This window comes from Vipera ursinii (genome assembly GCF_947247035.1).
Source record: "Vipera ursinii genome assembly, chromosome: 2".
NCBI lineage: Eukaryota > Metazoa > Chordata > Lepidosauria > Squamata > Viperidae > Vipera > Vipera ursinii.
Window position 1 is genome coordinate 21,521,446 of NC_139513.1, and position 22,789 is coordinate 21,544,234.

Sequence of the window (22,789 nt, forward strand, 5' to 3'; positions counted from 1 at the left end):
CGAGGAGTGACATGATAGCAGTGTTCAAATATCTCAGGGGTTGCCACAAAGAAGAGGGAGTCAACTTATTCTCCAACATTATTGTTGTTGTAGTTGTTGTTGTTGTTATTATTAAATAAGCACCTGAAGCAGGACAAGAAGCAATGGATGGAAACTAATCAAGGAGAGAAGCATCCTAGAACTAAGGAGAAATTTTTACTGACAGAGCAATTAATTAGTGGAACAATTTTCCTCCAGAAGTTGTGAATGCTCAATTGTTGTAATTGTCAGAGGGATCTTGGAGTCCTAGTGGACAATCACTTGAACATGAGCCAGCAGTGTGCTGCAGCTGCCAAAAAAGCCAACACAGTGCTAGGCTGCATTAACAGAGGGATAGAATCAAGATCACATGAAGTATTAATACCACTTTACAATGCCTTGGTAAGGCCACACTTGGAATACTGTATCCAGTTTTGAATTTCAATTTGAAATTTATATGCCGCCCTTCTCCCTAAGGACTCAGGGCGGCTCACAACAATAAAAAGTTAAAAACATAAAATACAAAATTTAAAAAAGAATTAAACAATGAAGAATTAAACAATGAAGTAAATACATAACAATAGACCCAATAAAACCAAATTTAAGACTACAGTCAGTCCAGGCCAGATTGTTGGAACATCCATGTCTTCAGGTCATGGCGGAAGGACCGAAGGTCAGGGGCCATCCTCAGCTCTGGGGGCAGTTCATTCCAGAGGTTCGGTGCCCACAGCATTACTTAGTTGATGGCACCCTGAGGAGGCCGACTCTGTGGGAGCGAACCGGGCTATGGAAGGTTGATAATGGCAGCAGGTGGTCTCACTGTAAAAAAGATGTTGAGACTCTGGAAAGAATACAGAGAAGAGCAACAAAGATGATTAGGGGACTGGAGGCTAAAACATATAAGGAGCGGCTGCTAGAATTGGGTATGTCTAGTTTAATGAAGAGAAGGACGAGGGGGGACATGATAGCAGTGTTCCAATATCTGAAGGACTGCCACAGAGAAGAGGGACTCAAGCTATTCTCCAAAGCACCTGAAGGCAGGAGAAGAAGCAATGGATGGAAACTAATCAAGGAGAGAAGCAACCTAGAACCAAGGAGAAACTTCCTGACAGTTAGAACAATTAACCAGTGGAACAACCTGCCTCCAGAAGCTGTGAATGCTCCAATACTGGAAGTTTTTAAGAAGAGACTGGACAGCCATTTGTCTGAAATGGTATAAGGTTTCCTGCCTGAGCAGGGGGTTGGACTAGATGACCTCCACGGTCCCTTCCAACTTTACTATTATGATTATGATTATGAAAGACATGGACAGTTGCTGCAAGAGTCATGGTGATTACGCAATACGGTGTGACTACAAGTTCATGGAAGCTTTCAGATCCCCAAAACAACAGAAGGTGTGGAAAATGGCTTTTGAGCCCTACCTAGAAATGTCATAGTTTTTCATTGACTCAGATTTCTCCCAGGCAACCTCCATGCATCTTTCCCATACAATCCCATCATAATTCTATCCTACAGTTGAATTCTTCCACAATATGGAAGGAGACCCTGACTTTGAAGGAAAGTATTATCTCAGGACTTGCCTCCTATTCTAGGCCCTCTATATGAACCTCTGTCTATACTAGAGCTTCTGAAGTTCAAGTTCAAAAGGGTGTGTTGTTGTAGGTGCACCTCCACCCACTGTTATTTTAGTAGAATTTGATGTTGACATCTGACAGGAACAATATATAGAGGGTGGTAGATTTAAGTTCTAGACACAGTTTCAAACACAGTAGATGCCAGTATTTCTTTATTCACACGGTTGTACAGCTGCCAATCTGTCTTCTGACTGCTTTGACATTCGAAAATCTGAGTTATGGAGAAAAGAACTAGACTCTTGAGCATCTTCTTAGCAGTGTCCTTCTTCCAAATAGGTAAGTTGGTGTTTATTTTAGTTGATTTTTGAAAACCAGGTTTTGTGCTGAATATTACTCAATGCTTAGTGACATGCAAAGAACAATTAGGATGATCAAGGGCCTGGAGACAAAAACACATAAAGAGTGGTTGCAGGATTTGGGTAAGGCCAGTCTAGAGAAAAGAAGGACTAGAGGCAGTGGTGGGATTTAAAGAAAAGATTGGACAGCGACCTATCTGAAATGGTATAGGGTCTCTTGCTTGAGCAGGGGGTTGGAATAGAAGACCTCTAAGGATCCTTCCTGCTCTATTCTGATTGATTGATTGATTGATTGATTGATTGATTGATGATTGAGATATGCTAAGTGTGAGGTGGTATGGTGTGTCCAGGGAGAGGTAGCATCTCTGATGGAATGGCCCACCATACCCTTTTTAGGGCTGCTTGTTCACCTTTGATCCCCACCTGGTGTTCACCCTGTAGCTCCAAGTAGATGTAGCACACATAGCTGTCACACCCCAGTCAACTGTCTTGGCAGATGTGTCAAACTAGGTGAGCCTTTGACCCTCAGTGAAATAGAGGATTTATTTAACCAGGATGTAAACTCTGGCCCAGGCTGATAGAGTGGAGAAGACCAATCAATTGTTCAATGGTCAAGATGGTGGACCTAGCAGGTGTTATAGAGTGCTAGGTAAAGGTAAAGGTAAAGGTTCCCCCGCACATGCCTGCTAGTCGTTTCCGACTCTAGGGGCCAGTGCTCATCTCTGTTTCAAAGCCGAAGAGCCAGCGCTTGTCCGAGGACATCTCCATGGTCATGTGGCCGGCATGACTAGATGCCAAAGGCGCACAGAATGCTGTTACCTTCCCACCATAGTGGTCCCTATTTTTCTACTTGCATTTTTACATGCTTTCGAACTGCTAGGTTGGTGCTAAGTGTATAACAAAACACTTAGATTTCACTGCAGCATGAGAGGTCTCCAGATGTAGCTTTTACCGAGAGTGGGATTTCCCCTGTGCAACAGTTGTTCCACTGAAAACTCCATCACACACAGATTTCTGTTGTGCAAGTGCCTTCTTTGGATTGTCGTCCTGAAATTATTTGGCATTTGGACAAATCAGATTTTGTAGCTGAGAGAAGTTACCATGATGCTAAAAGATCCAACATATGGAGTTGGTATGACATGATAATCCTCAAGCTTCAAATCTTAGCAGAGTTTGTAAGGAAGTTTGTAAAGGTATGGCATCTGTTCATATATTACAATTTGTTGTAATATATTGTGTGGAAATAGTCATTCTATAGAATAGAACAGAACCGAATAGAATAGAATAGAATAGAAGTACCTTTATTGTCATTGTGTAACTCACAATGAAATTAAGTGCTGTCCACAGTGCACACTACACACAAGTAAAAACCACAAATATACATCCATCCTTCACATTCTATTAACCACTGCGCTGCTCCTAATATTGCACTTCAATGTTGCACTATACAGTGATATTTAATATGGTTACAGCTCTGGGATAAAAACTATTTTTCAGCCTATTTGTCTTTGTTTTTATTATCCTGTAACATCTGCCAGATGATATTAGTTCAAAAAAAGAATGTCCAGGATGAGATGAGTCTTTAAGAATATTTTGAGCTTTCCTAAGACAACGGGAACTGTACAGTTTGTCCAGGGCGGGGAGGAGATGACAGCCAATAATCCTCTGGGTGATGACACTCTGGAGCACTTACCTAGTTGCTACTGTGCAGATAGTGTTAATAATGTGCACAATCAGGAGAAATAAATGTCTTCTTAAATCATACAACTATATCTGTGTCCCCAAAAAAGTAACAATGTAGACAGCTTCAACAATATCTGGGTGATGCTCTAAAAAGTCATGTTGGTAGTTCTAAAATGACCATTGCTAGATCACAGCTCCTGTAATTCCTTTTAACTGGCCATGTAGGCTGGTGCTGATGTGAATGGGATTCAGCAACATCTGAAGTATCTCTTCATTATGTAATGACAATCCATTTGATGTCTGGATAAGGGCACCCAGGTTAAAAGGCCACCCTCAGCCTTAGAGCTCACAGGATTATTTTGGTCCAATCACCTTTACTTAACGTAACATATCCCACAAATAGTACCTTGCTCAATAGTAGCAACTGTGAGAGGAATCTTGGAGCCCTAGTGGACCATCACTGAAATATGAATCAGCAGTGCACTGCAGCTACCAAAACAGCCAACACAGTGCTAGGCTGCATTAACAGAGGGATAGAATCAAGATCATGTGAAGTGTTCATACCACCTTATAATGCCTTGGTAAGGCCACACCTGGAATACTGCATCCAGTTTTGGTCACCACAATGTAAAAAAGATGTTGCCACAAAGAAGAGGGAGTCAAGCTATTCTCCAAAGCATTTGAGGGCAGGACAAGAAGCAACGGATGGAAACTAATCAAGGAGAGAAGCAACCTAGAACTAAGGCGAATTTTCCTGAAAGTTAGAACAATTAATCAGTGGAACAACTTGCCTCCAGAAGTTGTGGATGCTCCAACACTGGAGGTTTTTAAGAAAAGATTAGACAACCATTTGTATGAAATTTGTCTGAAATGGTATAGGGCAGACATGTCAAACTTGCGATGTCATGTGATGTCACACAACGTATCAGGACAGTTTTGCCATTGCCGGCAATGGGGTGGGCGTGGCTTCTGCGTGACACATCCTGCCTGTAGGCCAGCAGTTTGACACCTCTGGTATAGGGTTTCCTGCCTGATCAGGGGGTTGGACTAGAAGACCTCCAAGGTCCCTTTGTTGTTTGTATGTACACTGAGAGCTTATGCACCAGAGACAAATTCATTGTGTATCCAATTACACTTGGCGAATAAAGAACTCTATTCTGTTCTGTTCTGTTCTGTTCTGTTCTTATTGTGAACTTAAAATGAAAGGGGCTCTTCCCGACATGCATGGCTCTAGAAGGTAGGACAGAAATGCAAACATTCATTCATTGATTCACTCATTCATCATTCATTCATTTATTCATTCATCTTTCATGAATTATATAATTATAGAATAATTATAGAATTATGGATGTGGAATATCATCTAATCTAGAGCTTGGTGGCAAAGTGATTAGAATGTAGTATTGCAGGCTAATTCTGCCATCTGCTAGCAATTCAATTCTCACCAGCTCAAGGTTGACTCAGCCTTCCATCCTTTTAAGGTCGGTAAAATTAGGACTCAGATTGTTGGGGCAAAATGCTGACTCTGTAAATCACTTAGAGAGGGCTGTAAAGCACTGTGAAGCAGTATATAAGTCTAAGTGCCATTGTTATTGCTGTTGCTATTGCTAATCCAGTCCCGTGCAATTTTCAGAAAAACCAATTTTCAGAAAAACCATCAGTGAGAAGCTGATAAATGATGGCTAGCAAATGAGAATATGTCTGAACTTTCTGCAACCTGATCACCTTCAAAAAAAAGCCGATGCAGTCCTAGGCTGCATTAACAAAGGAACAAAATCAAGATCACATGAAGTTTTAATACCACTTTATAATATCTTGGTAAGGCCATAGTTGGAATACTGCATCCAGTTTTGGTCACCACAGTATAAAAAAGATGTTGAGACTCTAGAAAGTAGTGCAGAGAGTAGCAACAAAAATGCTTAGGGGACTGGAAGCTAGTACATATTGCTGGAATTGGGTATGTCTAGTTTAATGAAGAGAAGGACGAGAAGGACATGATAGCAGTGTTCCAATATCTCAGGAGTTGCCACAAAGAAGAGGGAGTCAAGCTATTCTCCAAAGCGCCTGAAGGCAGGACAAGAAGCAATGGATGAAAACCAACCTAGAAATAAGGAGAAGTTTACTGACAGAATAATTAATCACGGGAACAATTTGCCTTTAGAAGTTGTGGGTACTTCAACTCTGAAGGTTTTTAAGAGACTGGATAGCTAATTGTCTGAAATGGTATAGGGTTTCCTGCTTGAGCACAGGCTTGAACTAGCAGACCTCTAAGGCAGGGCTTTTCAACCAGTGGTATGGGTACCACCTGTGGTACATTGGCACCTGGCAGGTGGTACGAAACCATCCTAGAAAATTGGTAGCGGGGATGAGCTGAACCGGTGGCAGCACCGCACAAGCCTGAGCGAGAGATGGCAGGAGATGCAGGGCTGTCAGAACTCAGCAGAAGCGCCAGGAACAGCTCCATGCTCCAGCTGGAGCTTGGCACTTATCCTGGCGCTTCTGCTGAGCGCAGAAGAAGCACCGATCAGCTGGAATGTTGCAGCATCTCCAGGGTCTTTTCATTTTACATCAGATGCTTCGCACAGATTCATATTTATGACGGTCACAGTGTCCCAAGGTCATGTGAAGTGACCAAAACCTGCTGCAAACCACCCAGCAGACGGGGGGAGGGGGAATAAAAACCAGCCTCCCCACCCCACCACCACTGCCAATCCTCAACAGAAATGCTCACAACAATGAAAACCTCGGACAGGAGGAAGAGCGCCACCGGGCAGGGAGGCAGGTGTCTTGCTCGGCTGTGGCTTGGGGGGCATTTTTTTCAGTGCCATTGTAACTTCGAACAGTCACTAAGTGAACTGTTGTAAGTCAAGGACTACCTGTATATCCCTTTTTTCCTTTTTTTGGTGATCAAGTTTTTGACACCTTGCTAGGTGACTGGTGGTGCTCGGAAGTTGCCATATCCTAAAAGTGGTACAATGAGTGAAAAGGTTCAAAAGTCCTGCTCTAAGGTCCCTTCCAAGTCTCTTAATCTGCTACCTTTGAAGGGACCTATCATATCCCCTCTCAACCTTCTCTTCTGCAAGCTAAACATACTAGGTCTTTTAATCATTCCTCATAGGACTTTGTTCCCAGTTCTTTCAGAAACGTGGTAGCCCTTCTCTGGATTTTGCCTCGATTTATCGTTGTCTCTTTTTAAACTGGCATGGGCGGAAGATACAGCAGCAAAAAAAAACAGCCCTAGGTTGTATTCACTCTGTCATTTTAGAGGTGCTTCTCTTTTCAAGCAGACCCTTTGAGGCAGTCTGAACAACAAGGGATGCTTGTTGTTGTTGTTAGCTGCGAAGTCGTGTCCGACTCATCGCGACCCTATGGACAACGTTCCTCCAGGCCTTCCTGTCCTCTACCATCTTCTGGAGTCCATTTAGGCTCACGCCTGCTGCTTCAGTGACTCCATCCAGCCACCTCATTCTCTGTCGTCCCCTTCTTCTATTGCCCTCGATCTTTCCCAGCATTTTGCTCTTCTCCAGTGAGTCCTTCCTTCTCATTAGGTGGCCAAAGTATTTGAGTTTTAGCTTCAGGATCTGGCCTTCTAAAGAGCAGTCAGGGTTGATCTCCTCTAGGACTGACCGGTATGATCGCCTTGCAGTCCAAGGGACTCGCAGGAGTCTTCTCCAGCACCAGAGTTCAAAGGCTTCAATTCTTTGGTGCTCAGCCTTTCTTATGGTCCAACTTTCACTGACATACATTGCAACTGGAAAGACCATAGCCTTGACTATACGCACTTTTGTTGACAGGGTGATGTCTCTGCTTTTTAGTGTGCTGTCTAGATTTGCCATGGCTTTCCTCCCCAGGAGCAAGCGTCTTTTAATTTCTTGGCTACAGTCCCCATCTGCAGTGATCTTGGAGCCCAGGAAAATAAAATCTGTCACTACCTCCATTTCTTCCCCATCTATTTGCCAGGAATTGAGAGGGCCGGATGCCATGATCTTGGTTTTCTTAATTTTAAGTTTCAACCCAACTTTTGCACTCTCCTTCTTCACCCGCAACAAGAGGCTCTTTAGTTCTTCTTGACTTTCTGCCATCTGCATATCTTAGGTTGTTGATATTTCTTCCGGCAATCTCAATTCCAATTTTTGATTCATCTAGCCCTGCCTTTCTCATGATGTGCTCAAGGGATGCTTAGCTATTTAAAATTCTCCCTCCTTCCCCTCCCTTTTTTTTCTGCATCAGGATGGAAGAGTTACCCGGGAATTTTTCCACTCCATGGTTCAAAACAGCTTGCATAGTCAGCTGAAGCCAAAAAAAAAAAAGTTCAATACCAGAATTTCCTTAGAACAGGTTTCTGGGGTGTATAAATAATCAAACTTCTGGATGCTTTTCCATTTGCTGGCCTGTCCCTGGGGTGCCTGTCTTCCAAATTCTTCCCATTTTAATAGGGACAGTCTGTAATCCTGGCATGGTGAAGTCTCCCTGTAGTTGTGCTCAATTCCTAGTGGCAAATGCAGGCATGTCCATGTCAATTTCTTGACCATATGGAAATAGTTTAGGATTTTTCCCCCCAATTTCCAGTCTAGTTTACAGACTGAGACTTTTCTGGCAGTCTTCCATCTAAGCCCTAGCCACATCCAAACCTTTTTAGCTTGTTCACATGGCTGGTAACCGCGTATGGGGATATTTTTATTAGAGAAAGATGTTGAGGTTGGAAAGGGAGGAGCTTTGCAGAAACTGCAGGAGCTTCATTGGAGTCTATGTTATTTCATTACCTTCCTCCACCATGTTCTTTCCAGGTACCCTTGAATGCAACTCCCATCATGTCCAGCCATCCTGCTATTGGGTAGTTGAATGCTTCTGTGTGTTTTCCTGATGGACTGTGGGGAAGCCTGTGATGTTTTGTGACTGGGGAAAGAAGCGGCATAAAATGACATATTGGCAAGACTACTTGGCCAGCAAGAAAAGAGATTGATGTACAGAAGGTCACTTTTTCTCCCTATCACAGTGATTGCATTAATTGGCAGGAGCTAACTTCTAATGTGGGACGCGGTGGCTCAGTGGGTTAGGATGCTGAGCTTGTCGATCAGATGGTCAGCAGTTTGGTGGGTCGAATCCCGAGTGCCGCGTAACAGAGTGAGTGCCTGTTACTTGTCCCAGCTTCTGCCAACCTAGCAGTTCAAAAGCACGTAAAAATGCAAGTAGAAAAATAGGGACCACTACGGTGGGAAGGTAACAGCGTTCCGTGCGCCTCTGGCGTCTAGTCATGCCGGCCACATGACCATGGAGACGTCCTCGGACAAGCGCTGGCTCTTCGGCTTTGAAACAGAGATGAGCACCGGCCCCTAGAGTTGGAAATGACTAGCACGCATGTGTGAGGGAACCTTTACCTTTACCTAACTTCTTAATTGGTTTTTTTTTTCATCTTCAGGTATCCCAGCCCAGTGCCAGAGTACACTGCTCTGTTATAACTGTACCCTTGGACGACACTGCTTGGAGCCATCCATGGTAACCTGTAAAGAAGAAGAGAGGTGTGGCACCATAAAGGGATTTTCAGGTGTGTTCCAGGATTGTTCTGGCCTTCTGTAGATGCCAAATTTAATTGTTTGTTTGTTTGTTCGTTCGTTTGTTCATTTTCTTTCTTCCTTCCTTCTTTCCTTCCTTCATTTCCTTCTTTCTTTTTCCCTCCCTCCCTTTCCTTCCTTCCTTTCTTCCTCCCTCCCTCCCTCCTTCCTTTTTTATCTCCTACCTTCCTATTTTCCTTCTTCTTCCTTTCCTTTTTCCCTTCCTTCTTTCTTTCTTTCCTTCGTATTTTCCTTCCTTCCTTCCCTCTCTCCTTCCCTCCCTCCCTCCCTCTGTCCACTAATGCATGTGTGACTTTTTCAAAACAAACTGAACATCTTGGGTACAATCCAGATATAAAATCCGTATCAAGCTTGCTGACAGCTGCAATTATGACCTAAATTTGGTTCGTATACCTATTAATGAGCCCACGGCAAGAGGGGTGGGGGAAGTTTCCATTTGCTTCCAATAAAAACTTCAGAGATGGGGTAGAGGATTTTACAACAAACCCCACTCCATCCCCCTTCAACTCTCATGATATCATGAATTGCTTCCATGGGATCCCATTGAATGGGATCCTAGAGCTTCTGAGTTTATATTCTGGCATTTCTCTCATAATTTTGTACCTGCTTCAATAACCCACCACTGCAGAATCCCTGCTAGAGACCTAAACTATACAAAAGTATGTACAGTGAAAGTAGGTACAAGGATGCACATTGAACATAAAACTGTGGTGGCACAGTGGTTAGAATGCAGTATTGCAGGCTAATTCCGCTGACTGCCAACTGCCAGCAGTTCGGCAGTTCAAGTCTCACCGGCTCAGGGTTGACTCAACCTTCCATCCTTCAGAGGTCAGTAAAATGAGGACACAGATTGTTGAGGGGCAATATGCTGACTCTTTAAACCTCTTAGAGAGGGCTGTAAAGCACTATGAAGTGGTATATAAGTCATACCTCTTCCTCAATACTTTCTGCTTGTACCATCCACCCCTTGCACGCCCAAACTAGTTTAACGCTAACTTTGCATTTTTGTTTTTGCAGATTACAAAGTGCACGAATACATCCATGCGAGGGGTTGCATCGCTGCCACAAAATGCAATAAGTTGGACAGGGCTCACTACTCAGATGTCCCGTACCGCGTCATAGTCTCCTGTTGCAATTCCCATCTCTGCAATGGGAGTAACTCCTGGGCATCTCAGACTTCTGTCACATTCTTCTTCTTGCTGGTTGTGACCACAGCTGTAGCTGTTCTGCTTGCCACTTGCTCCTGAGGTACAAAATCCACCTGCTTCTTCCCACAGTCACAGCAATGACTGATCTACTGACATCAATGGTTAGAAACTTTACTTGTAGGGGTTAGATAATAAGTTAGCGTTCTGTTGGAAGTCTGGTAGATTCATTGCTAGTTCATATAGTATAGAGAGTCCTCACTTATCCAACACAATTGGGACTGGAAACTCTGTCTCTAAGTGATGTGGTTATTAAGTGAATCATTGCGGATCCTTAAGCACAGCATTATGTGACCACAACCTGCAACTTCCTTCCAGTTCTCCATTGACTTTGCTTGTCAGAAGCCAGCTATGAAGGTCACAAATGACAATCACATAACCACGGGTATGGTGTAATGCCCACAAGTTCCAGGATTGGTCATAAATCTCCTTTTTCAGCACCACTGAACCGTCATGGAATGAGGCAATCAGTAAGTGAGCTCTACCTTTAGTTGAGGCTAAACATGCTTACTGGAAGATAATTCCTATAAAACTTACTAGGGCTTGCTTCAAAATAAACAGGGCTAGAATTTGGCTGCAAACACTATAATCAGAGATTATAATAACTGTAATGCAATGGCCCAGAGAAACCACTTTTGTGAAAGTCTGCTGATTTTCATCCCTACAACATGAAGACAATCAGAACACCGATCCACATCAAAGAGTCTTGCAAGCATCAAGCTCCCTTTGTCCAGTGCGCTCCCACAGGGAGGGTCTTCTCAGGGTGCCGCCGGTTAAAGATTGCCAGTGGGTAACACCCAGGGGTAGGGCCTTCTCAGTGGGTGCACCTGCCCTGTGGAACCAGCTGCCTGCGGAGCTTAGGACCGCCCCCAACCTCCGTTCATTCCGCCGGGACCTGAAGACCTGGCTCTTCAAGCTCTCTGGCCCAGGCTGAGAATTTTTTAATTTTAATTTTAATTGGATTTTTTACTGTTCTCAGGGTTTTATTTAATCTTTTTTTTAATTTGTTTTAACGTTTGTATTGACTCTTTTTAAAATGCCCTGTAAACCGCCCTGAGTCCTTCGGGAAAGGGCGGTATATAAATATAAATAAATAAATAAATAAATAAATAAATAAATAAATAAATAAATAAATAAATAAGAAAGAGTTATTATCAGCTAATTCCATTAAGAGACCTGGTGGCTCATTGTCTTAACACAGGGCTTTTCAACCTTTTCACCCATTGTACCACTTTTAGGATATGGCAACATCCAAGTACCACCAGTCACCTAGCAAGGTGTCAAAAACTTAATCACCAAAAAAAAAGGAAAAAAGTGATGAAGTACAGGTAGTCCCTGACTTACAACAGTTCGCTTAGTGACCAAAGTTACAATGGCACTGAAAAAAGTGCCCCCCAAGCCATAGCCGAGCAAGACCCTTGCCTGCCCGCCTGGTGGTGCTTTTCCTCCTGTCCGAGGTTTTCATTGTTGTGAGCATTTCTGTTGAGGATTGGCAGTGGGGGTGGGGTGGGTTGGTTTTTATCCCCCCCCCCTCTGCTGGGTGGTTGCAGCAGGTTTTGGTCACTTCACATGACACTGGGACACTGGGACTGTCAAAAATGTGAATCAGTTGCCAAGCATCTGAATGTAAATGACAAGACCCTGGAGATGCTGCAACATTCCAGCTGATTGGTGCTTCTTCTGGGCTCAGCAGAAGCGCCAGGATCAGTGCCGAGCTCCAGCTGGAGCCTGGCGCTGACCCTGGCTCTTCCGTTGAGCCCTGACAGCCCCAAAGAAGGGCTGAACCTGGTGCTTCCGCTGAGCCCTGACAGCCCTGCAGCTCCAGCCATCTCTCGCTCAGGCTTGAGCGGTGCTGCTACCAGTTCAGCTCATTCCCCTCCCCCACTACCACTTTTCTAGGATGGTCGCATACCACCTGCCAGGTGCCAATGTACCACAGATGGTACCCATACCGCTGGTTGTAAAGCCCTGTCTTAACAAAGCTGGAGATGGTCTCAGCACCAGCCATTTGAGCCCTAGCACTGCGTGGCAGGGTGAGGTCCTGTCACTCACCTCAACTTCTGTCCACCTAACAGTTCGAAAATTTGTTCTATGCAAGTAGATAGATAAGTATCACTTCACTGGGGAGTTCGTGCTCTGTGCAGGCAGTCAGATTCCTGGTGGTTCAGAACCTTCCCAGTTGTGAGGCAGCTCCGGGAAGGGAGGTAAACTTGGGTGATGCTACAGAAACAGCTGCTCATTTTTCTCTCTGGTGCGAATCCAATTCACCTCTCTGTGGGGCACCTTGGGAAGCACACAATCATGTCCTATAACAGAGCTGGAACTTTGGTGAGCCAAACTACTACTCTGCAATAGCATTGTGGTCACCTAACTACTGTAACAAAGCTATATGCTAATAATAATAATAATAATAATAATAATAGCTAATTCCATTTAAAAACAGTTGGAACTGTAACTTCTAATTAGGATGGAAAGGTAGATATTTGACCTTAACACATGCTTGCTATGCACTTTTACTGCAAAAAAACTTGTGGAGACCAATGATACAGAGTGTCATTTCAGACCTTGCTCTGTGCAATAGCAGCACACATCCATAGAACTCCATAGAATTATAGGACTGGAAGGGACCTTGAATCCCATGTATTTACTTAACAATAAGCAGGTTGTTATTATTATTATGAAATTTATTTGCCACCCATCTTGTATCCAATGACTCTTGGATGACAAAGTTGTTAAAACAGTAACAATAAAGTTTTTTCCCAGAAAGGACATAATTTTGTGTTTTTATTTCAAGGAACATGATGGACGTTTCCTTTTGAGTATTGCTATGAAAATCCTTCCTCGGGCTAATATACATCGCAAGTGTCTTGAGTCACCATAATCCTAGAACAGATGAAGCTGATAGAGAAGGAGTCAACAATGCCATCACATCAGTGTTGGAAATGGGCATCTCTCCTTCTGGGCCATTCACTGGACCTCATGGTAAAGCCAACCACTTTCTTTAGCAGATTTTATGGAAGTAGAAAGGTTTTTAAAAAGAGCAAAAGCTACGCTCTTTTAGAAAACATGGGACCAACATCTTTCAAAACCTGAGGAAGCTGCATTTAATGTGCTTGGTAGTTTTGTGAGACGCTCTGCTCATGAGACTCAGCTTTCATTATCCCATCCAGTCCTCTTTGTAATCCCAGCTCATCTCCCTTCGCAACAGAAAGGGTGTGGGCATTAAAGATAATGTACAAACTGTACACCAGAATATTTTTGTGCTGACTCAAAGATGGGCAGAGAGCATCTCAATATTGGTGAATGGCCCAGAAGGAGACACCCATTTCAGACACTGACATGGTCTGTGCCCATCTTTGAGTCAACACAAAAATATTCTGGTGTACAGTTTGTTGGGCCTCTTACTGTCAGGCCCAAAACCAAGAATCACATGTAGCTTTTCTTCCAAGTGGAGTTCTTTATTGTTTCATACCTATAAACAAAAACTTGCCTTACTGAGCACTCTACTATCTGCATCTCCAATATACTGTTGTGAAATATTAGGGAGGGTCTGTCTTCACTCTCTTTGCCTCACACGTGATATCCAGGCTAGGTTGCCTCTTACTCCACTGGAATCCACCTCCTCCCTCCTGGGGATCCACCTCCTTAGTACATTACATCACATCTTTTAAGGTTTTTGTTTTTTGCAGTTACTCATGTTTGGGCTTGATGTTGAATAGCAGTATCCTGATTTGGTGTTTGCAAAACATGTTGAGTAACACAATTGATTGAACACTCTGGTTTCACTGTCCCTGCATTCTGTTTGAACCTCACACAATGACACCACTGTAGCAGGAATGGAATGGCATTTGACATCCGAAGTCCCATTATCTTTGATGGCACACACCCTTCCTATTGCCAAGGGAGACGAGCTGGGATTACAAAGAGGACTGAATGGGATCGTGAAAGCTGAGTCTCACAAGCAGAGAGTCTCACAAATCTACCAAGCACACCCAAGTTGCGATAGGGCTCGCAACTTGGGTGTCCTCCTGGACTCACGGCTCAGTCTTGAAGATCATATAGGAGCCGTGACCAGGGAGGCTTTTGCCCAGGTTCGCCTGGTGCGCCAGTTGCGGCCCTATCTGGACCGAGATGCCTTGTGCACAGTCACTCATGCGCTCGTGACCTTAGACTACTGCAACGCGCTCTACATGGGGCTGCCCTTGAGGACCACTTGGAGGCTTCAGCTGGTGCAGAATGCAGCCGCACGAGTTGTGATGGGGGCTTCCCGGTACTCCCATGTAACACCTCTGCTCCGCGAGCTGCATTGGCTTCCGGTTGCCCTCCGGGTGAGATTCAAGGTGCTGGTGATGACCTATAAAGCCATAAATGGCTTGGGTCCGGGATATCTGAGGGAACACCTGCTGCCGGCATCAAGTTCCCTTCGTCCTGTGCGCTCCCACAGGGTGAGCCTTCTCAGGGTGCCGCCGGCAAAGGATTGCTGGTGGGCAACACCCAGGGGGAGGGCCTTCTCTGTGGGCGCGCCTGCCCTTTGGAACCAGTTACCCGTAGAGCTCAGGACTGCCCCTGATTTTCGTTCATTCCGCCGGGACCTGAAGACCTGGCTCTTTGAGCTTTCTGGCCAGGACTGAGAATTTTTTTTAATTTTTAATTTTTAACTTATTGTAATTGGGTTTTAATCAGAGTTATAGGGTTTTTAGATTTTAATCAAGGATAATTTAATCTATTTTAATTGTTATTAACTTTTTGTATTGTAATGTTGTTTTAATTGCCTTGTGAACCGCCCTGGGTCCTACGGGAGAAGGGCGGTATATAAGATAGATAAATAAATAAATAAATAAATAAATAAATAAATAAATAAATAAATAAATAAATGCAGCTTCCTCAGATTTTGGAGGAAGTTGGTCCCATGTTTTCTAGAAGAGTGTAGGTTTTGTACATTTTTTTAACCTTTGTACTTCCATAAAATCTGCTAAAGAAAGTGGTGGCTCCACCATGATGTCCAGTACTTTGGGCAAGGGAATGAAAAAATGGTGGATTGTGCCTGATGTACTGTTATTTGAGGGTGACCTGGGGAGAACAGAGGGAAGCGTCACAGCCAGGACAATGGTAGGATAAGGGCAGCTTTCCTGCAGAAGGAATGTGGATATGGCAAACTTCTTAGAAGGGACTCTCCAAAGTTTATTTGGCTGTAAACATGAGGGCGGGGATAAGTACCTTCAGATTTACAACATTCTGTTAACGTAGCCTTACAATAAAGTAAAGCTAGTACTTCTGGGTCTGGATTACCTCACAAGGCTGACACTGTGCCTGGAAAAGAAGAGATGTTCTTGTATCCATCTTGTAAGAGTCCAATAGATGCTGGGCTAATTCCACCTTTCACAAATCAACGGTGTTTCCCACAGCATGCCTTACATATCTTGCAACTATTGTGGGCTCTTGGAAAAGGGGCACAATGGCTCAGCAGTTAAAGAGCTGACAGCCCAGTTTTGAGACCCGAGCACTGCATGACAGGGTGAGCTGATTACTTGCCCCAGCTTTTGTCCATGCAGCAGTTCAAAAGCATGCAAATGCAAGTAGATTACTAGGTATCACTTCGAGTGGGAAGGTAACAGTTTTCCCTATGCCTCTGATGTATAGCCTTGCTGGCCCCGAAGAAATTGTCTTTGGACAATGCTGATTCCCTCAGCCAAGAAATGGACACAGCTGATGGGAAAACTTTTACTTTCTTACTTGTACGGTAAGGACGGTTTAAAGTTATTCATGCATGGGTTGAAGATGAGATGAAGGCAGCATCAATGGGGACATGGCAGAAAAAAGGTCTGCAAGGACATATTTATCCCATGGTATAGCCCCCTTCAAGACTTGGTTAACATATCCCACAAGGAATATTAGGACAATAAAGTGATAAAGACTATAATAACAGAATATAGCAGCATGACGGCGTTTTTCCTTTCCTTCCTCTTATACGCAAGAGAATCAAGGCAGGTCAATCTTGAATTGTTTTTCTCAGATCTTTCTTTTACCCTAACCTAAATTCATGCTTCCTCAGTAACTGCTGCATATTTTCTTCAAAGACATTTCTGCATTCTTCTACATAAGAGAAAGGCCAATTCACGAGACCAGGAAACTTCTTGGTTCTAAGTATCCCTCTGGACTCCTTCTTCTAGCTTCCTCTGATGCACCAGCCAAGTTGCTTCCAAGGAAAGAGAATTTTTTATTTTTTATTTTATTTTAATTCCATTTATATCCCGCCCTTCTCCGAAGACTCAGGGCAGCTTACAAGCTTAGCAGTAGCCTTCATTCTATGTATATGCCTGCTTATTAGGGCTTTCACACACACCCCAACCAGCATTATTACAAAGTCAGCTTAATTGTCCCCAACAATCTGGGTCCTCATTTTACCTACCTCGGAAGGATGGAAGACTGAGTCAACCTTGAGCCTGGTGGGACTCGAACCTGCACTAATTGCAGGCAGCTGGTGTTACTTAAGGAGGCATTAGCCCACTGCTCCACCAAGGCTTATGCAACCTTGTGAATAAGGCCATAAACAACCTCTTGACTAGGCTACTATAACATGATCTGTGGAGATCTGAACCTGGAGACTGTTTGGTGAGTTCAACTGAACTAGAACACAAAAGTCAAAGCAGTTACTACAGTTACTATAGCAAGGATTTCGCACAGTGCCTGACTTGAAGGGCAAAAAAAAAATAATGCTCCAGAGGAGACACGGGTAATCAGGAAGAAGATTCTCAGTCATCCAGGATATGAATGTCCCAAAGATGCTTTTTCAAAAGACAACTGGACTTTATTTTTTTTCTTCAAGATGTTTCGCTTCTCACCCAAGAAACTTCTTCAGTTTTGAAGTCCGCCCATCCACTTTTTAGTTTCCGGCCTGGATTTTCTAAACTATTCTTGCTATTTTTAACATCTGACTCCTTCTTTGAGTTAAAAAGTGGATTATGAATTATGTAATTCAAGTAAATACATTTGCATACTTGAACACTGTTGTCACCACTTTATTCTAGGCAAACCTGACGGAGTTATCCCACTCCAGGACCATATTTTGTTCTCCTGTTTTCCTAAGTTTTGTCGCGCTTTTATACTTCTTTGGATCAGTTTGTCCACAGTTTTGATTTATTCCTAAGCGGTCATCTAACTTTCTGTTTTCATCCTTTCATGAGATAGAAAAAAAATTTTCCTAATGTACTTTGTTTCCTAATGTGTTTTTTGTTTCTGTTCTTATTGTTTGGGGATGTCCTATTAAATTATCTTAAGAAGTCGGAAGCTATTTCTCTTAGCTGGAGAACCACAGCATGACAAGGGTCATAACTCAAAAAAAAAACAATTTGTCCAGGGAAGGTCAATTATGCTAAAGAGGAAGCCATACAGAGCAAAACAACAAAAGACGGAATTCAAATTTATATTTAATGGATTAAATGTAACAAGAACCCAAAAAGTCAACCTCTGGAAAAATAGAAAGAGATTGTAGATGTGAAATGTAACAAGGAGGTGGATGTATATTTAAATATTTGTATATTGGATTCAGAAGCTCTTTGAATCCAGGCAACTATGAGCTGAAATAGAGCCATGTTTTCACGAGTCAGTCCTTCTAGGTCAGGGGTGTCAAACTCAATTTCATTGAGGGCCGCATCAGCATTGCGGTTGCCCTCAGGGGGCCGGGTGGGTGTGGCCTGGGTGGGCGTGGCCTACTGGGTGGGTGTGGCTAGAGTGCATATGGCCTACTGGGTGGGCATGGCCAGCTCTACATCGTTCGCATCAAGGGTGCCTATGGGGGCCTGGGCAGGAGTGGGACAGATCTGGGGGTCTCTGGCAGAAGGAGGGTCTCTGGGCCAGGGCCAAGGCAGTGGGGGTCGTTCCCTCACTGTTTCCAGGATGGCTTCGTGGGCTGCATGAAACTACTTCGCGGGCCGGATCCGGCCCCCAGGCCTTGTGTTTGACATGTCTGTTCTAGGTAATCCAGGCAAGAAACCAAACCACGATATCAACATTACCTTTATTCTACGGTTGCATTAACAGCACCTTGCAAGTCTGAAAGCATTTCTCCCCTCCCTTGCCTTTACTTACCAGAGAACGAGGGAAGGTCCCTTCTGAGATGCTTTCTCCATCCTCATTCCTTCTGTGGGCTGAGACATCTCTTGTCTGATGTTGCCTCTGCTGCTGTTCCACCTTCTTTTCTCTACCAAGGTTTTTCCCATAGAGAATGTGTTCCTTTGAGTCAGGGTTGTTTTGGGGACTTCTTCTTCTTCTTCTTCTTCTTCTTCTTCTTCTTCTTCTTCTTCTTCTTCTTCTTCTTCTTCTTCTTCTTCTTCTTCTTTCTTCTTTCTTCCTTCTCCTCCTCCTCCTCCTCCTCCTTTTCCTTCTTCCTCTTCCTCTTCTTCTTCCTCTTCTTCCTTCTTCCTTCTTTCTTCTTTCTTCTACTTCTTCTTCTTCGTTTTCCTCCTCCTTCTCCTCGAGAAAAAGCAACTGGTCCAAAGTTACTCAGCTGGCTTTGTGTCTAAGACTGGATGAGAACTTGTGGTCTCCTATTTATTAGCCCAGTGCCTTACATGCTACACCAAACTGGCTCTCAAATATTACTCTATTCTGGTTAAAGGGAAACCAATGTGATATAGTGATTAAGGTGCTGAACCAGGACAGAGAAACACAAGTTTTAGTCCTCCTCCATCTCCTGGGGAACTTTGAGCTAGTTCCTCTCTCTCAACCAAGGAGCAATGTGATGAAGTGATGAAAGTGCCGGCCTGGGAGCTTAGATCTTATGGATGGTGCAACTGGGGGGAGGGGTGTCTATGCACACATGTGCATGCATGTGTGAGCACACCTACAAGTCATTCTTGACTTCTGGCAACTGCCTAAACAAGTCCCTACAGATTCACAAGAAGTGATATAACACTTTGTACTGTATTAGTGAGACCATTCTTGGACTAATGCGTACAGTTCTGGCCAGCAGAATATGAAAAAGATGTTGAGACCCTGGAAAGTGCACAGAGAAGAGCAACAAAGATGATAAAGAGTACGGAAGCTAAATCCTATGATGAACAATTGAGGGAGCTAGATATGTCTAGCCAGTGCTTTTTTTGTAAAAGAAAAAGGTGCCGGAACTCACACACGTCATACAACTTGCCTTGCCTACCCTACAAGGTTCCATCCAAAAAAGGTGCCGGAACTCCGTTCTGAGCGTTCTATGAGAAAAAAAGCCCTGTGTCTAGCCTATCAAAGGGAAGGATTGGGGAGGGATGGAACATGATAATTGTCTTCCAATATCTGAGGGGCTGTTACAGAGAAGAGGGGATTGACTGTAAATATTAGTCCCAACAAGGATCTGTGGGGTTTTAATCCAGTCTTGGACTGTAAAAGTGACCCATTTCAGAGAATAACCAACTGGGGACAACATATTAACAGGGACTCCATCAGGATTCAGTGGAACAGCGAATAGACCTAAATCCATGATCACTAGAAAGGAAGAAAGTCTACTCTGAGAAAATAGTAGAGACGTTTCTTTGGCAGAGAAAGTTATGAGTAACTGCAAACCTGTTTTTCACATAGATTTACAAGGATTCATAAAAAACATGGCTTTATTTGAGCACGTTAGCATGACACATTTTGTAAGAAGCTCATAAAACACATAAGAATCAAATTATAGCTCTCCCATGTGGGCCATTCCTTGAGATTTCTTTATGCCTAGCCACAGAGAGGAAAAAAAATAGATTTAAGGGCCTCCCAGTTTGTATCAGAACTTTAGTTTCTATTGGGGCAAAGTGGATAGCTGGCTAAATATCTGATATCCCTCTTAAACTGAAAATGACGTTCAGATTTTTTTTTTCTGAATTTCTCTACTTCCTTGGCACCGTTTCTCAGCTGTTTTCACTCAGATTTGTCCTACAAGCAAAAAAAAAATATCTCATGAAGCCTTAGGTCTTTGTGCACAATAAGGCCAATTGTAGCAGCTTCCTCTTGTGACAGTTATCAAAAAATAGCTTGAGTAAGACATCCAAATATATCTAGCCATCCTGTTTGCTTCAGACATAACCCTTGGAACATTTTTTGTGGACTGCATTTGTTAAAGCAAGCATTTGTTTGCTCTTTAAAAAAACATTAGCCTAATTATCCAAACTGCACTTATTTTCCTAATTCCCAATGTGTTTTGGGACAGAGGGGCCCCAAAGAAAGGACTCTGTACTTTTGTCCATTTGAAAGCTCAAATAAGTAAACTGATAGTTGCCCGATAGTTCTGAACCCAGGGATGATAGATGATAGACAGACAGACAGACAGACAGACATTGATAGAGAATAGAGAGTGAAAGAAATAGATAGATTGATAGAGAAGAGAGAGAGATCTGGAACAAACAATTCCTTAGGAGATTACAGCAGTTTCTTGAAACCAATTCAGCCTATGTGGCTACAGGCTAGAGAGATTTGTCTCTTTAATGGTTGAATGCTGGAGTAGGACTGAGAAAGTACAAGTCAAGTCTTATGATGAACCTTTAAAAGGAGTGGACAGGTTTAGCCTGCATAAGAAACGATTGAAGATATATAATGATCTACCTTCTTCAGATATCAAGTGTTGTCATATTGAGGAGGAAATGGGCTTGTTCTCTGTTACCCCCTCCCAACAAAAAGGCAGAAGTAAGACAGTTGGAACTACGGAGTATATCCATCAATAGAAGAGAATATTTGTAGCTCCAGGTTAAACTGTGGGGTCCTTGCAGCTCTCTGAGCTTGAAGATGCTTCACTACCCAAGTAGGCAATATCATCAGTGCCCCAGTTGGGTAATGAAAAGTCTGCAAGAAAACAACCAAATTCAGAGATCAGCAAGGACCCCAGAGTATATTCAGTTTAAATATTAGAAGAAATTTACTAATAGTAAGATTTGTCAACCAGTGGAACAGCTTTCAGTATGGTATGGTATGGTATGGTATGGTATGGTATGGTATGGTATGGTATGGTATGGTATGGTATGGTATGGTATGGTATGGTATGGTATGGTATGGTATGGTATGGTGTGGTATGTCTCCACCTAAACTGCATTAACAGAGGCATTCAATTGAGACTGGGTGAGGTAACTACCGGTAATACCACTGTATAAAGCCTTAGTAGGACCACACATAGAATACTGCAACCAGTTTTTGTCACCACACTGTAAAAAAGATGTTGAGACTCTAGAAAAAGTGCAGAGAAGAGCAACAAAGATGATTAGGAGACTGGAGGCTAAAACATATGAAGAACGGTTAAGGAACTGGGCATGTCTAGTCTGGTGAAGAGAAGGAGCAGGGGAGACATGATAGCAGTGCTCCAATGTCTGAGGGGCTGTCACAGAAAGAAAGGGGACAAACTATTTTCCAAAGCACCTGAAGGCCAGACAAGGAATAATGGATAGAAACTGACCAAGGAGAGATTCAACCTAAAAATAAGGAGAAATTTTCTGACAGTGAGAACAATCAATCAATGAAATACTGTAGATTACCTTCAAATATTGTGGGAGCTTCTTCACTAGAAGCTTTCAAGAAGAGACTGGACTGCCATCTGTCAAAAATGGTGTAGGGTCTCCTGCTTGGGTGGGCGGTTGGACTAGACCTATATCTTTCAATTCTGTTATTCTATTCATCTCTGGAGGTATTCAAACATGCTTTAGTAGATCTTGCATCAAGTAGGGGATGGGCAGGATGACCTATCCAGCTCTATCATTCTGTGATACTACCCTGGAATCAATGACTCAGTGGGCGAGCTGATGATACATTTGGAATATGACAAGGCTTTTGTTCTAGAATAAAGAATATGAATCTGCTAGTAACCATTTTTCATTGACTTCTCATTCAAAGGATCCTAATTCAAAGGACTATGGAGATTCTCAATCATCCAGGTCATGGCTGTCCCAATGGTGCTTTTCAAAAGGCAGCTGGACATCTTGGTTGAAAGAGTTAAGAGTTGGATAATGTGATTCAAGATGTCATTTAATTCTGAATTTAAACTAAGTCTCTCAACAGCAGGATTTCTAATCAGATTCTCCCCCCCCCCCCCAGTGTCTCCAAGTGCATATATTTGCTTTACTATTCTGTGGTCAGGGGATTGTCTTGTTAAAACTTTTTTTTCTGTGAGTTGTGGGACTGTGCTTGAATGAAACACCCTCTGGGGTTGTCATTCCTGACCTGCAAGTGGCTATCGAAACTTGCTTATCTCACAAGAGCGTTTTCAGAACTTAGTAAGCTGTTACTTCAAGACGTTTCACTTGGGCTAATAGAGAACATGACACAATTTGGAAAGGTGAACTGAAATTCTGGCAGAGGAAGACCAAAGCTAACAAGATCGCTTCTTTCTGCCAGAATCCCCCAGCTGGTCTACAATGCACTCTCTGTGGGACT

General features: G+C 43.2%; 1 protein-coding gene across 4 annotated transcripts in view; it reads right to left on the bottom strand.

Moving 5' to 3' along the window:
- The window catches only part of DDAH2 (DDAH family member 2, ADMA-independent), a 285,750-nt gene that overhangs the window by 37,074 nt on the left and 225,887 nt on the right, over positions 1-22,789 (bottom strand). The gene's annotated exons all lie outside the window — the stretch shown is intronic.